Source organism: Triturus cristatus, chromosome 5_2 (assembly GCF_964204655.1).
Source record: "Triturus cristatus chromosome 5_2, aTriCri1.1, whole genome shotgun sequence".
Taxonomy (NCBI): Eukaryota; Metazoa; Chordata; class Amphibia; order Caudata; family Salamandridae; genus Triturus; species Triturus cristatus.
The window spans coordinates 352461864-352475933 of record NC_140588.1 but is presented as its reverse complement, the minus strand read 5'-3'; the positions used below and the strand labels follow the sequence as shown (position 1 = coordinate 352475933).

The following is a 14070-nucleotide window of genomic DNA, read 5'->3' as shown; positions in this document are numbered from 1 at the left end:
TTCTATACTTTAAGAAAACCATTCAAAGGTGGCCGCTGTGTGTCTTTTAATGTATTTTGATATATTTTAGGAAACCCCATTCAGAAAAGACAAACACAGATGTGCACAAATTGTCGGCCATCTTTTAATCACATTCAAAGATGGCTACCTCAGATGTGTGTGCATCCACAACAGCCATTTTTAAATGAGATCTTTTGCAGAATGACAAAATAGATACTAAAATGTCCGATGCACATGCGTGCCCACGTACAATCGACAATCTTGAAATGGTTAAAACACTTTTAAGATGCGCTCTGGCTGATAGTGCAGAGGACTTTGCTGAAGTACAAGGGATCTCTGGGTCAGTCTGACCTAGAGGGAGGTTAAAAAGACATAGGGGAGGGGGAAGGTGGGAAAAGGCTTAGTAATGAGATGGAAGTGAGAAGGGGAATTAGAATATCATCAATGTAATGGTACATTCAATTGAATCCAGTCAAAACCCATTGAGGCCTAAAATTTCCTGGGAAGGATAAACGTAAGATTTAGGAGGAAAGCCATTGAATCAGGAATAGGGAGGTGTGAGGGCCAAGAACGCCATCTTGTCATGGGTAAGGGGCTGACCAAAAGCCACTTGATTTTAAACAGGATGAATGGTATTATGCTGAAATAATTTGAATACTTTCACTTGTAGAACACTGTGATATTCTGCTATGTTCCATAAAACATAACATGGCCTTTTTTTACAGACAGGCCCACAAACCGGAAAGATCAATGAAGTTAAGGCAAAATGTGTGTTGACTTTATTGAAATACTGACCCTTATTTTGACAATACCTTTGATGCTTGAGGAGTAGGGATATTGGGATTGGATTTCTAAAAACTGCCCCATATGTAATATGTTGCCTGTTTTCATAATATTTAGATTTTGTGCTGTCGCGATTGTTATGATTTTGCTGATTTCTGCAATTCTTTTGCTTCAATTCTTCTGCCATAAGCGTGACTCGAATGAAGTCTTATAAAAACAACAATAAATAAATATGCCTGAAAGTCTCCAAAATTGGTACGTGCCCAATATGCATTATCTCTAGGTAAGTTTAGAGACTTGTCCGTTCTCCTGCTCTGGTTTGTTGGATTGGACCTGCACTTGGCAATGAGCCAAGTCTACCGGGTTCTGCTTAGATAACGTTTATAAAAATGTAACAACTATATGGTGTCGCATGTCACTAGTGTCATGTCGGGCAGACTATCTCTCTCTTTCTTTTTTAGCACGCTGTATTTTAATTTATAAATCTCACATATTTGGGACCTATTCAGGTACTGTGGCCTGCAGATTCCTCACTTGTACAATAATCTTAAGAGTCTGATTCCAAAACTTTAAAAATCTTAAGGTACTGGTAGGAGGCGCTGGCTATAAAATCAGATGACGTCAACAAAACCATATAGTGCCCACCCTGGCACAATGACATCAGTTCCCTTTTTTTCTGAGCCTTTGACTTAAATCAGGAGTTTGTTCCCTCTCTGGAGTTGTGAGATTTCCCCACAGAACAAAATTCTTGTAGTGCAGTACTATTACTTCCCGAGGCATTCCAGTTTGTGAGGGGCAGATGTCTATAATGGACCCCCATTTCCTGTGCCTTTGGAGCATGGAACCGGACTATCACTACGGGCCCTGCAACTCCTCCTTCAGCATGCACCTCAAGGAGCAGAAGGTAAACTTGTTTATGGCCCATGCCATTGATGACAGGCGGAGCCGTCGTCTTTTGAGGCTGTGTGCCAGGTCATCGTATTCACATTCCTCAGCCAAAAAGATCCGCAAGATACATGGAAAAGGTAAGTCTCCTTTGCCCTCCGTCTCGCACAGAATTGGTTGTTGGTAAGCCGGCAAAACGTCCTCCAAGCAGTTCCTGGCCAATACATCCACAGGTATTGGCCCCAGAGCTGTCTGGGTCTGCTGGCACTCGCAACAACATTGGCGGAATTACTGGGGCTAGTTCCCTCATGACCCTCAAGGCTAGTGCTGCTTTTACATCTTTACTCCAACGCTCATATACACTGGTCTACAGCCATCTATGCTGTGGAACTCCACCACAGAAGCTACGGACACCGCCACCTCCTCCAGACACGACATTGTTGGCGCCGCATCCAGCTTTCACAGAGTCTTTGCCTCAAAACAGACGAAGAGGAGCTCAAAGGCTCCTAGAAGTGGAGTACAGACTTCGGATCCATTATATATTTGGATCAGATACATACTCTTTAAATCTCTACGCTTGTGGTCATGATGAGGGAAAAGAGTGGCTACACAAATTGACAGGCCTATCTAACCCAACTGGCCACTACAAATCTCCAGGAGAGCATGAGGTCGCATTTTCAAGAGGCCGCCAGAGACTTGCAGAACGCCTTGTGATACAGAACCAAATCTGGATTGAATGCTGCGGATTCTGTTGCACACGCTATGAGAACTTCTGACTCTCCGTTGCCACACCTGTCTTCAGACTTCAAGTTTGTCTTTCGATTTACAAGCCAACCTCCTGGACCTCTCCTTTGATGAAGCACACCTTTTTGGAAGCAAAGCTGATGCTGCCTAGAAGCGGAGCAAGGCCACAACCTAGTCTTGATACAGCCCCAGCATCTCAGGGACTGCTGTCAGTTTTCAGTGCTTTTAGGGATTCTCCAAAGAGTTCCTCTCCAGTCAGTCCCTCCAGCCTTAGTCTCAACCCCAGAATCCCCTTGTCAAACGATACAGGGGTAGAGCCAGAGGTAAGAGCTATGGATCCTTCCAGCCTTCTCTTCCTCCCCACCCCACCAGAGAAGCAGGTCTAGTTTGCTCCTCCAATTCCAGATTTAGACTTGTCCACCTTTCTACCAGCCTGGAAGGCCATTACTTAGGACCAGTGAGCCCTTCAGCTCATCAGGCCTTCCTTCAGGCTCTTCCAACGTACCCCTGCCTTTTTCCCTTCCTTCAGACTATCTTTCCATCCAGCAACAAAAATTGGAGCATTGAAGTTAGTACGGGAGCAGGAGATTTAACAAGGATGTTACTCCTGATTTTTCCTTGTTCCAAAGAAGGTCAGTTGTCTGCATCCGAACCTAGACATCAAAAACATAAATGTTTTACTCGGGAAGGAAAAATTCAAGATGCTGACTCTAGCTCAAGTTTTGTTGGCATTGGAATTCGGAGATTGGTTGGTGTCTCTCAACCTGCAGAACACATATTTCCACATTGCGCCCTGCGGTCTCATCAGAAGTACTTGCGCATTGTACTGGGTTCTGCACATTACCATTTTGCAGTACTCCCATTTGGGTTGACATCGTCACCTCAAGTCTTCAACAAGGTGATGGCGATGGTTGCGGCCAATCTCAAAAGGTCTGAAATTACCATCTTTCTGTACCTGGACAACTGGCTGATCAAATCCGGATCACCAGAGATGGTTACTTGTCATCTGCAGTTGACAGGCTCATTGCTGTTTGACCTGGACTTTTAAATAAACATGCCCAAAATGCCATCTGGAGCCCTCCCAGCGCCTACCATTCAAGTTGACTCTGGATGGACACTACCCTTCTCTGCGCCTTTTCTCCCCTTCAGAGAATTCATGACATCTAGGAGATGGTTCCATCTTTCCTGAAATGCACTCGAACTCCAGTTTTGAAGGTCTTTTGACTGCTAGGTATGCTGGCTTCCTGCATACTACTGGTCACTCATAAATGTATGAGAGCTGTGCAGGGTGCCTCCTCAGGAAGTGGTATTAGCATGGGGGAGACATGTCCGACTCCCTTGTAGTTTCCCCAAGCCCTGTATTAGGGGAAAGAAGTAAAATCAGCATTGTGGTATGGCCTTCAGTTCCCCTCCACTCGTGGCCACTGTAGTGATGGATGCCTCCTCTCGGGCTCTTCTAGAGGATCTGGAGAGCAGAGGCTTCTTGTCTCCAGTGGAGCAGGTCCTTCACATCAACCTGCTGGAGCTAGTGGCAATTCAATTGACACTCAGGACATTCCCTCCATCACTGATCACCCCGGATTGGCCAAGAAGGCTGTGGTTTGTGGACCTTCCCCGCATCTGCCTATAGCTCTCTCTCAAGCTGACATTCAGACCACATGTTCTCTCCCTGTCCGGGGGGAGGGCTATTGCTGCACTCTGATCTCCGAGGCCTTCATCGCCATGCCTGTTTGAGCCCCTACACAGTTTTCAGCTGCGCTTATTAACCCCTTGTGTGCCCTTGACGGAACCACGCCGTCATGAGCCACGGGCACCGTGTGCTCATGACGGCGTGGTTCCGTCATGGAGCGGCCGCTCCTCCCACCCGGCTCGAATTCCCCGCCTGTGCGGGCGAATTAGAGAGTGGGCGGAGTCGTGACGGAACCACGCCGTCATGAGCACAGCTCGCCCGTGACTCATGACGGCGCGGTTCCGTCATGAGCACCGCGCCACCGTGCTGCCCCCAAACCCCCCCAGCGCTGCGGCGGAATTTGCGCCGCAGCGAAGGGGTTAAAAATGAAAACAATATTTTTGGTGGTGATCACCCAGGCAAGACGGGTCAGTGAGTTGCAGGCCCTGAGCTCCTGTCCACCATTTGCACCTTTTTTCCCTGACAAATTGGTATTGCAAGCCAGGGCAGCCTTCTTTCCTAAGATGGTGATTTCCTTTCACTTGGGCAAGTCCATTTCCCTGCCACTCTTCTTTCCTCCACCCCATCTCATGGAGGAGGAGGAGTAACTTCACAGGTTGGATCGTATGCATGTTGTCAGCTTCTATATGGACCGCACTAAAGATATAGAATGTATGACCAGCTCTTCATCAGGTCCTGCGAATTCAAAAAGGCAAAGTGGTCCAGAAGCGGACGGTGTCCAAATGGGTCATCCTCTTCATTGGAACCAGTAATGCTCTGGCCAAGAAAAAAGAACCTCTGGAAGGATTCGGGGCTCATTCCACCTAAGACAAATCCTCATCTGCCCTTGTCAGAGGGGTTCCAATCAAAGAGAATGGCAAATCAGCAACATAAAAATTCCCTGCACACTTTTGCTAAGCATTACTGCCTGGATTGATAAGTGCATGGTGATAATTGTGTTATGGGGAGTCCAGATGGGTCATCCTCTGCATTGAAACCAGTCATGCTCTGGCCAAGAAAAAAGCACCTCTGGGAGGAATTGGGGCTCATTCGACCTGAGGCAAATCATCATCTGCCCTTGTTAGAGGGGTTCCGATCACAGAGAATGGCTAATCAGCAACATGAAATTCCCTGCACGCTTTCGTTTTGCATTACTGCCTGGATCGATAAGTGAATAGTGATAATTGTGTTATGGGGAAAGATTAATAAGGTCCCAATTTAAGATTAGTACTGCACTACTCATTGTGGATGCCAGTCCATCCTCTTTCCTAAAAGGCTTAGAAAAATGGATGGAAACTGATGTCATTGCACCAGGGTGAGTACCATATGGCTTTGGTTACGTCATCCGACGACGATACTTCTGGCGTCGATATAAAGTCCTAAAGTGTACAAAACGTGATGAATGGAATGCTTGAATTAATCTCAACTACCGGTGATCACTGGTCCATTGTTATTTTGCACACCATATCACCTCAGTTTGGACCCAGCCATATGCAAATCAGTCTTTTCCTTACTCCTCCTCATGGGAACAGTCCAGCTCGAGCTGCCAGGCCAAGCCCTCCCTGAACCGGAACGCAAGCAACCCAGGACCGGTTTTGCTCTTGTTATGAGCTCATTAGAAACTCTTCAACAGCTACTTATATCAGAACGTTTCTTAGTTTGTATCTAGATAAACATGAAGCAAAGGGTTGCCATATTAATTTCCTGTTAATATACAGATCTAGGGAATTATTTACTAAATCAATTCTATAGTTATAGCATATTTCAAACCATATTTTAGTCCATTTCAGCTTTCACTTTCCTTCCACTTTGTTGTGATCTATTGTAATGTAGTCACTACGAGTAAATGAGAAGTCCAACACTGGCTATCACTCAACCACTTGAAACTCAACCAAGACAAAACAGAAATCCTCATCTCCAACAAGGAGAAGAACCCCCAAATCACAGAATGGCTAAAAGCTATTTATGCTCTCAGCTGCAATCTCGCCCTGGCCTATTCTGTAAAATCGCTGGGAATCGCTCTGGACCCAAAATTAGACCTGGTTAAACACATCAAGAACACCGCAAAGAGCGCCTTCCTCAACCTCAAACTTCTCAACAAAATAAAACCCTTCATCCCTCCTAACGACCTCAAACAAGCTACTCAATCCCTGGTGCTGTCCAGACTGGACTACGAGAATGCAACCCTCACAGGATCAGCAAAATCGTTCCTCACTCCCCTCAGATCAACTCTGAACGCAGCAGCCAGAATGATCACCGGAGTAAAGAAATATGAACACATCTCGCCTCCACTCAGAGAGCTAAAATGGCTCCCAATCGAAATGCGTGCTAACTTCAGAACTGCCTGCCTCACTCACAAATCTCTCTCTGCACACAGGAAAACCCGCCTACCTGGCCTCCAAACTCCTGAAGGCCGGTCAGACAAGGAGCCTCAGGAGTACCAACACTCTACTCCTTACCCCTCCAAAATCTTGCAAACAAAAATACGCACCTCGATCCTTCTCAGGAAATGTGCCCAAAATCTGGAACTCCATCCCAGTCCACATCAGGACTACCCCCTCCTATTTAAAATTTAAAAGGCAGCTCAAAGACCTCTTCCTCAACCGATCTCTCCCGAATGGATAGCTATCGCGCAAATGCAGAAGCCTGCCTACAGCAGCACACACACACTTTGACATTAAGACTTCTTCCTGGCTGGCAAGATGGCGGCTGTGTGAGTGCTACGAGACGCCGCACATCTGAAATGCTCCCAATGGCCTGATAATCCTCTCACTACTAACCACCCCGATGGACATATGGATTACAGGAGCTGGGTACTTGTGGCAGTAACGCGGGGCGCGATTTGTTTCGCGAGAAAACCAGACACGGTCTCACCTGGCTTGTCGGCTGCTCGCTGTGGGCAGCTCCGAAGGCGCTTGTAGCGGCGGTAGTGTGGAGGATGCTGCGCGGTTTCGACATGCCGCCAAAGCAGACTAGGTGGGACCACAGTGACAAGTAGGGAGATCAGCCCGGCGCTGAAAATGCAGCGGGACGGCTTGTTCTACGGAAGACCATTAGCGCAAACAGCGGTGATAAAATCGGAGACACAGTTGCTGCATCTTTAAACCAGGAGGATACGATTAAGTCCAGAATACGGGATCAATCCCTTAATGACGCAACGGAGGTCGCAAAACAGAGAGTGATCCCAGGAATTTTTACAGGGCTGGGCAGACACCCCACAAAATCGAAGAAAACTGGGAAGGAGATGCCAATTGCTTCTTTTGAAATACAGCTAGAGAAAGGTGGAGTCAATTGCGGAGTTAATTGCGGAGCCAAGGAGACAAATGGAACAAATGAAATAACTGAGAGAGCTGAGGAGGTCTTTGTCAGAGATACTGTGGGTACTACATTTGATATTATTAATAAATCGGCAACTTTGAATGTGACTGGCTCTGGTTCTTTGTTGGCAGACCCTGTGAGCCCGGGAGGCTTTGTGAGTACGGGCAATGATGGAGTGACTGCAATAAATACGGATAAAGATAATGACAGAAACGTGCTTAGCGTCAAAGACATGGGCCAAAATGAGATTTTATCTGCCTCTGCCAAAATACTGCCTAATTCTACGCTGAATGAAGAGTGTACACATGTATCTGAGCACGGGGAAAAATTATTTTCATTGAATGAAGATTCGGAGGTGTCTAATACTAGTGACATATCGGAGAGCCCCGAAACCGACTCCGATAGCTCTGTCTCCAATCCAAGCACACAGAAAAAAATCCCTTCTCTGCTTAAGCAAAGGAGGAAAGTTAAGGACAATGGAATCGCCTATGAATTAGGGCACTCTGGCTCGGATCATGACCAGCTTAGATGGGATTACTCTACTACTCGGCTATTGGGGGATAAAGATGATATAGGCATTGAGTCTGCTCAACCAGCTGATAACTCAGTTCATGATTTACCTCCGTCTATGGCACTGATTTATGATACCTTGAAGCAGATGCAAGGAGAGGCAAGAATAGAACATAAACGAGCTCACCTCGCAACAAAAAAACTTCAGGGCGCAATACGCAAAGTAAATAAATCTTGCACTGAGATAGCAGAGTGGACAACTGTGCTGGAAGCACGAGTGGTAACGCTAGAGACAAGTGCAGAGACAATTGCTAAACAAAGTTCAACAAATGAGGCTCATATGACTGACGTTATGTGGAAGCTCGAAGATTTTGAAAATCGCCAGCGTCGTAATAATCTAAGATTACTAGGCATCCATGAAAATGCTGAGGGGAATGATATCGGAGGCTTTGTGCCGCGTTTGATGAAAGGAGGCTTTCCTGACCTTGGACAGTGGGACTGGGAGAAGGAAATCCAAAGGGTGCATCGCTTCCCCCTCATGCTTAAGAAGAAAAGTGACTCTAATGATAAGCCTAGGGCCATATTAATTTTTTTGGGCAATTTCTATTGCGTCAAGCGGTGTTTGATAAGGCTAGGCCTGAATCTCGACGTTCGGCAGAGGGTCTTTCCTTTTTTGTGAAACCCGATTTCTGTCATATTACGGTGGAGAAAAGATGGAGGCTACGCCAACTGATCTCTCCTTGTCAAAAAATAGGAGCAGAGGCCTTCCTACTAAATCCCGCTAAATTATAGATTATTTATAAGAGCTCTACTAGAATATTTAATTCCGAAATTCAAGCGCAAGAATATTTAAAAGAAATTAAGGGGGACTGAGAGGGTTATGGAGGAAGGTTCGAACAACAAATCTTCTTCTTCTCTGCTTGCATTTGGGCCTTTATCTAAGCTATTTAAGCTTTAAAACATGTTTATTTTTGAATGTTTATCACTATAGTGGCGACAGTCTGGGGAGGTACGGATGGGGGGGTTTCCTTTTTGTTTTTTTCTTTTTCTCGATTTTGGGGAGCGACAGATGGGCGGTGGGGGCAGCTACTCTGCACAGGGGGCATCATGAGGGTCTTGAGACCTTTTTTGCCAGGGGTTGGGGGTGGGAGGGGGCACGGCACGGCTATGGTACTGGTTTTATCAAAAAGGTCAAAGTCTGTAATCTTTAGGGAATGGATGTTGCACAGGGAGAAAACAGAAAGCAGAATGGTTATGATGATACATTTTATATGGCATTAAAAAATTTAAGGATAGCTTCTATTAATATCTGTGGCTTGAATAACCCCCGGAAAAAGCGTAGGATTAATATCGAAGTACAATATCTAAAGGCAGATATTATCTGTCTTCAAGAGACTCATATTGAAGCTAGTAGAATAAAAATCAATGAATTAACGGGTTATAATTTAGTTTCAGCTACTACGCAGGGGACCCGTACCCGGGGAGTTGCCATTATGGGTAAGAAAAATTCAGGCTTAAGGTTTCCTCGCTCTAAGTCTGATTTATACGGCAGATGGGTTATTACTCAATGCTGTACTGAGGGTCATACTTTTACTCTATGCTCTTTGTATGGTTCGGATTTAGATGATCCGACTTTACAGAATTGGCTGAATAATGAACTGGTGGGCTGGCCTCTCCCTATCATTGTTTGTGGGGATGTTAATATTAATTTGACCAGTAAAAATTGAATAATTAGTGGAAGATTTTATTCAGGACGTAAACCCAAAGTTTTCAAAGCTTTGTCCAATTTATGTCATAGTCATGGTCTTTTTGATGTTTGGCCTAAGCTTAAACCACATGATATGGGCTGTACGTTCTTTTCTGCCCCTCATCAGACTCATGTTAGGCTTGACTATTTTTTTGTAACCCAAGCTATATTAGCTAAATCTAGTATATAGAAATATCCTCGGGTGATGTCAGATCATAACCCGCTAGTCTTAGAGATTCCGTTACAAACTAGAAAATCTCCAATGTCTCGCTGGACGTTCAATAGAGCCCTACTATATGAAGATGAATATATACAACACATTGGAGAGTGGATTCCTCGTTTTATAGAAGAGAATAAAGGAAGTGCATCTATGGAGATAAATTGGGATACACTGAAAGCTGTGATTGGGGGAGACGACTGGATATGGATGGGCTGCACAATCAAAAGAAAAAAGGTTTTTATGTGCACAATATCAAAAATTGTCCATAGCTGAAACACAACTGATTCAGGCCACTCTTTACAAACAGGGAGTAGATCAGGCTTTGAATGTAGTTGCTACTATTAAATCTAAGATTGTAGAAATTTCAGCAATTAAAATAGCAGGAAAATATACCGCTTGGCGCTCAAGTCTATATGAATGTGGGGAGAAGGTAGGCCATGTTTTAGCGATGCGGGCAAGACAGCGAACAACTTATGGAAATATACCATTAATAAACCATCTGCGGAAAGAGACGGTCACTGAACCAAGTGAAATTCGGGCTGCCTTTCATGGCTTTTATCAGGAACTTTATTGTGACGATAGCAGCAATGACGAAGAGGCAATGCTGAAATTTCTACAGAAAAATTAAGTCTAGAAGATCGAATCAGTTTAGAATCTCCAATTACAATTGAAGAAATTCAGAGTGCTATTAGCTTGCTCGCCAGTGGTAAAGCTGCGGGACCAGATGCTATCCCTGGGGAGTTCTATAAAAAAATGTCTTCATCATTATTAGAAATATTGCAATATGTCTTTTTAAATGCCCAGAATGGCCTGGCGGTCCCAAATTCTTGGGAGAATGCCAATATTGTGGTGTTCCCCAAAAAAGGAAAACCACCTAGTGAAATGGCTTCATATCGACCGATTACTTTAATAAATAGCGATAACAAAATATATGCAAAAATATTGGCTATTCGTTTGGCAACTTTAATTAAGGGACTGGTCTCGCCAGTACAGCACGGGTTTGTGCCTGGACGTAGCACAATTGACCACATCCAGCGGATTATCACCCTTTTTGACGCTGCCGGCATCACAGGGGACCCTATCAGACTTATCCTTCTTGACGCAGAGAAGGCGTTCGATAGGGTCTCTTGGCCCTTTTTGTGGGCAACCTTAAGGGATAGAGGATTGGGGGATAAATATATTACAGCTTTAAAATCTATGTATCGTAATCCGACGGCCCGCATTTCTATCATGGGCGAAATGTCGGATCCAGTTTTAATTAGCAGGGGAACCCGGCAGGGGTGCCCCTGCTCACCACTATTATTTGCGCTCTACATAGATCCTCTAGTCAGGAAAATAGAAGCCAATAATTCGATCATTGGAGTGCAACATGTCGGGGGAAATACGAAAATATTGGCTTATGCTGATGACCTTGCTATTATTACTTCTGACCCTTTGATTGCCCTACGGGAAATTGGGAAAGAAACTGATTTATTTGGGAAATATTCTGGTTATCGTTTAAATCAAACAAAATCTCAAATATTGACTAGCAATAGGCTACAAATTAATGATATTCGGGTGGTTCAAAAAGCAATTTATTTGGGTGTTGAAATTACAGCTGATGTGTCTAAAATTATGGAGAATAACTTGAATCCCTTGAATGCTAAATTTAAGATTGAATTTCGACGATTAGAAAATTTAAAACTTACGTTGGTAGGAAGATGCAACATTATTAAAATGATCTTTTTCCCGAAGATTCTATATTTTTTAAGAGCTATACCCTTGCTTCTTAATAAAACATGGTAAATTTATTTGGGCAAACTGCCGACCGCGTCGAGCCTTCAGACTATTAACTCTGCCTAGAGAGAGAGGAGGGTGGGCGGTACCCAATCTTCAATTATATCATTGGGCTGCGATGCTACAGAACATGAAACTATTGCTTAATGAGAAAGACGATGTTTCGAAGTATGAATCCTCCACTCCTATTTTTGAATTAATTCTGGGAAATGAAGCTAAGGGTTGTCTCTTACGACATGTCGATTTCAGTTACTATAAACGAGTTAAATTTAAAACTATCATAAGTGCATTTAAGGTGTGGTCTACGGTCCGTAAAAAACGTGGACTTGGGCGCTTTAATGTGTATACCCTGGTATATAAAAACAGTCTTTTCCCTTATATTTTTAATGATGGATATATGAGACAATGGTACGATAAAGGTATACGAACTATTGGAGATCTTACAAGTGGTTCCGATATGTTATTATTTGATATCTTGAGAGATAAATTTGGGCTAGACAATCGTCAATTTTTTAAATATCTTCAAATAAGAGATTTTTTGGGTAAAAAAACAGGTGGGTCTTCTGGATTCGCTAATATGCAATTAATGGAAGAACTACTTAAAAAATCAAGCACTCTGGGTGGACTGTATGGAATTCTTAATGATTTAGCCCCGGATGATCTCGGTAAACACATAGATCGATGGCAGAATTGTTTGGCCGCTGATGCTGGGGCTATCGAGGATTCATTATGCATGGCACAGACATCTTTTATGGCAACTAATTTGCAGATCCAATGTTTTAAAACCTGGTTCAACTTGTACATAACACCAGCTAAGATCGCAAAATGGGGGAGAGAAATTGGTTATACCTGCCCTCGCTGTCAGCACTCAGCAGCAGACATCATTCATATGTTTGTGACATGTCCTATTCTGGATACCCTGAAGGGTAGTGTGAAGGGTTTTCTTACAAAGATACTTGGATATGAAATTGAACTTAGCCCTCAGATGATTGTTTTAGGGATAGGAGATCCTCTCTCTCCAAATTTAAGTCGTACTTTTGTATTTATTGCCTTTACAGTTTACAGGCTATGTGTAGCCACCCATTGGCTGGACTCTGCTCCTCCGTCTGGCCTTTACTGGTTAGAGAAACTACTGGCAATTTATAAGTTTGAAAAAGCTACTTACGCTAGGAAAGGCCGTAAAATTAAAGCTAAAGGTATAGCAATATGGGCTCCTTTACAGAATTGGATAACTTTAAATGAATAACAATGAATAATAATGCTTTCATGTACTAATAGATTGAATACTGCTCTGTTTTTTACTCCCTTATCTTCTCTGTTTTTCTTTTTTTTCTTATCTTGTATGTTTTTGCTCTAGGGTGTTTTTTCTTTTTTTTTTCTTTTTTCTTTTCTTTCTCCCAGTACAAAATAATGACAATTTTTGACATATGGAATATATGTAGCTGCCCGTGGGAGGGGTGGGTTGGGTGGGGGGGATTGGAGGGGGGGTGAAATTTGGTGTCTTCTTTCTGATGTTGTTTTGAAATGGAAATAATTGTGAAATGTCAATAAAGAATTTAAAAAGAAAAAAAAGAAAAGACTTCTACCTCACTCTCCTCCCGACCCCCTCCCTGATCTAGTCCCGTCACGAGTCACTGTGCTTTTCACGGCGATACTATGTGAGGCGTCACGAGTCAATGTACATACTACTATGTTACTGTGTTTTACGCTTGACAATATGTTGTAAAGCGTTCCGATACCTTCGGGTCTGGCCAGCGCTATATAAAACTCATAAATAAATAAATGTACTGTTCATTGAAAGTATCTTCTAATCTGAGGCCAAGCTACCTCAGAAACTCCCTTGGAACATAAGAGGAAAACATTTCTATAACATAATTAATTTAGTTCCAAACTCTCACTCCAAATTAATCCACTAGTGAACACTTATAAAGTGTGTAACAAATTTGCGTTAAGACAAAAGCATAGCAAACAAAGTTCACTAATATCCTTGTTATGTGCAAAAGACATGGTGCAACAGAAAGTCTTCTGCTAAGGAAAAATAATGCTTGTGTTGTATTGGCTATACCGGATGAGGAATGATACCTTGACCACACAGAATCCCATGTTTGAACTAACAGCAATGTATTCAAATCGTTTCCCCATTGAGATTCAACATTTATTTTACCTCTGATAATTTTTGTGTTGATTAATAATTATTAATTGAAGACCTTGGAGGCTTTAGCACATAAGCACTGTGTTTGAAATTAACAGAAAATATCTAAGTACTTGTTTTTTTGAGTATTCCGAATCAAATTATTGAATCCAGACATAGATGGAAGGCAAATGTAATTCAAGGGTCCGATTTCTGGTGATTTATCAACATTTCATTTATTCCCAGAAACACTGGAAAATGAATCCACTTCACTAAAGAAGGCTGAC

The 14070-nt window shown here is 43.3% G+C and overlaps 1 protein-coding gene across 12 annotated transcripts in view; it reads left to right on the top strand.

Moving 5' to 3' along the window:
* Positions 1 to 14070, top strand: part of ACD (ACD shelterin complex subunit and telomerase recruitment factor) — a 272109-nt gene that overhangs the window by 172539 nt on the left and 85500 nt on the right. The window lies entirely within an intron of this gene.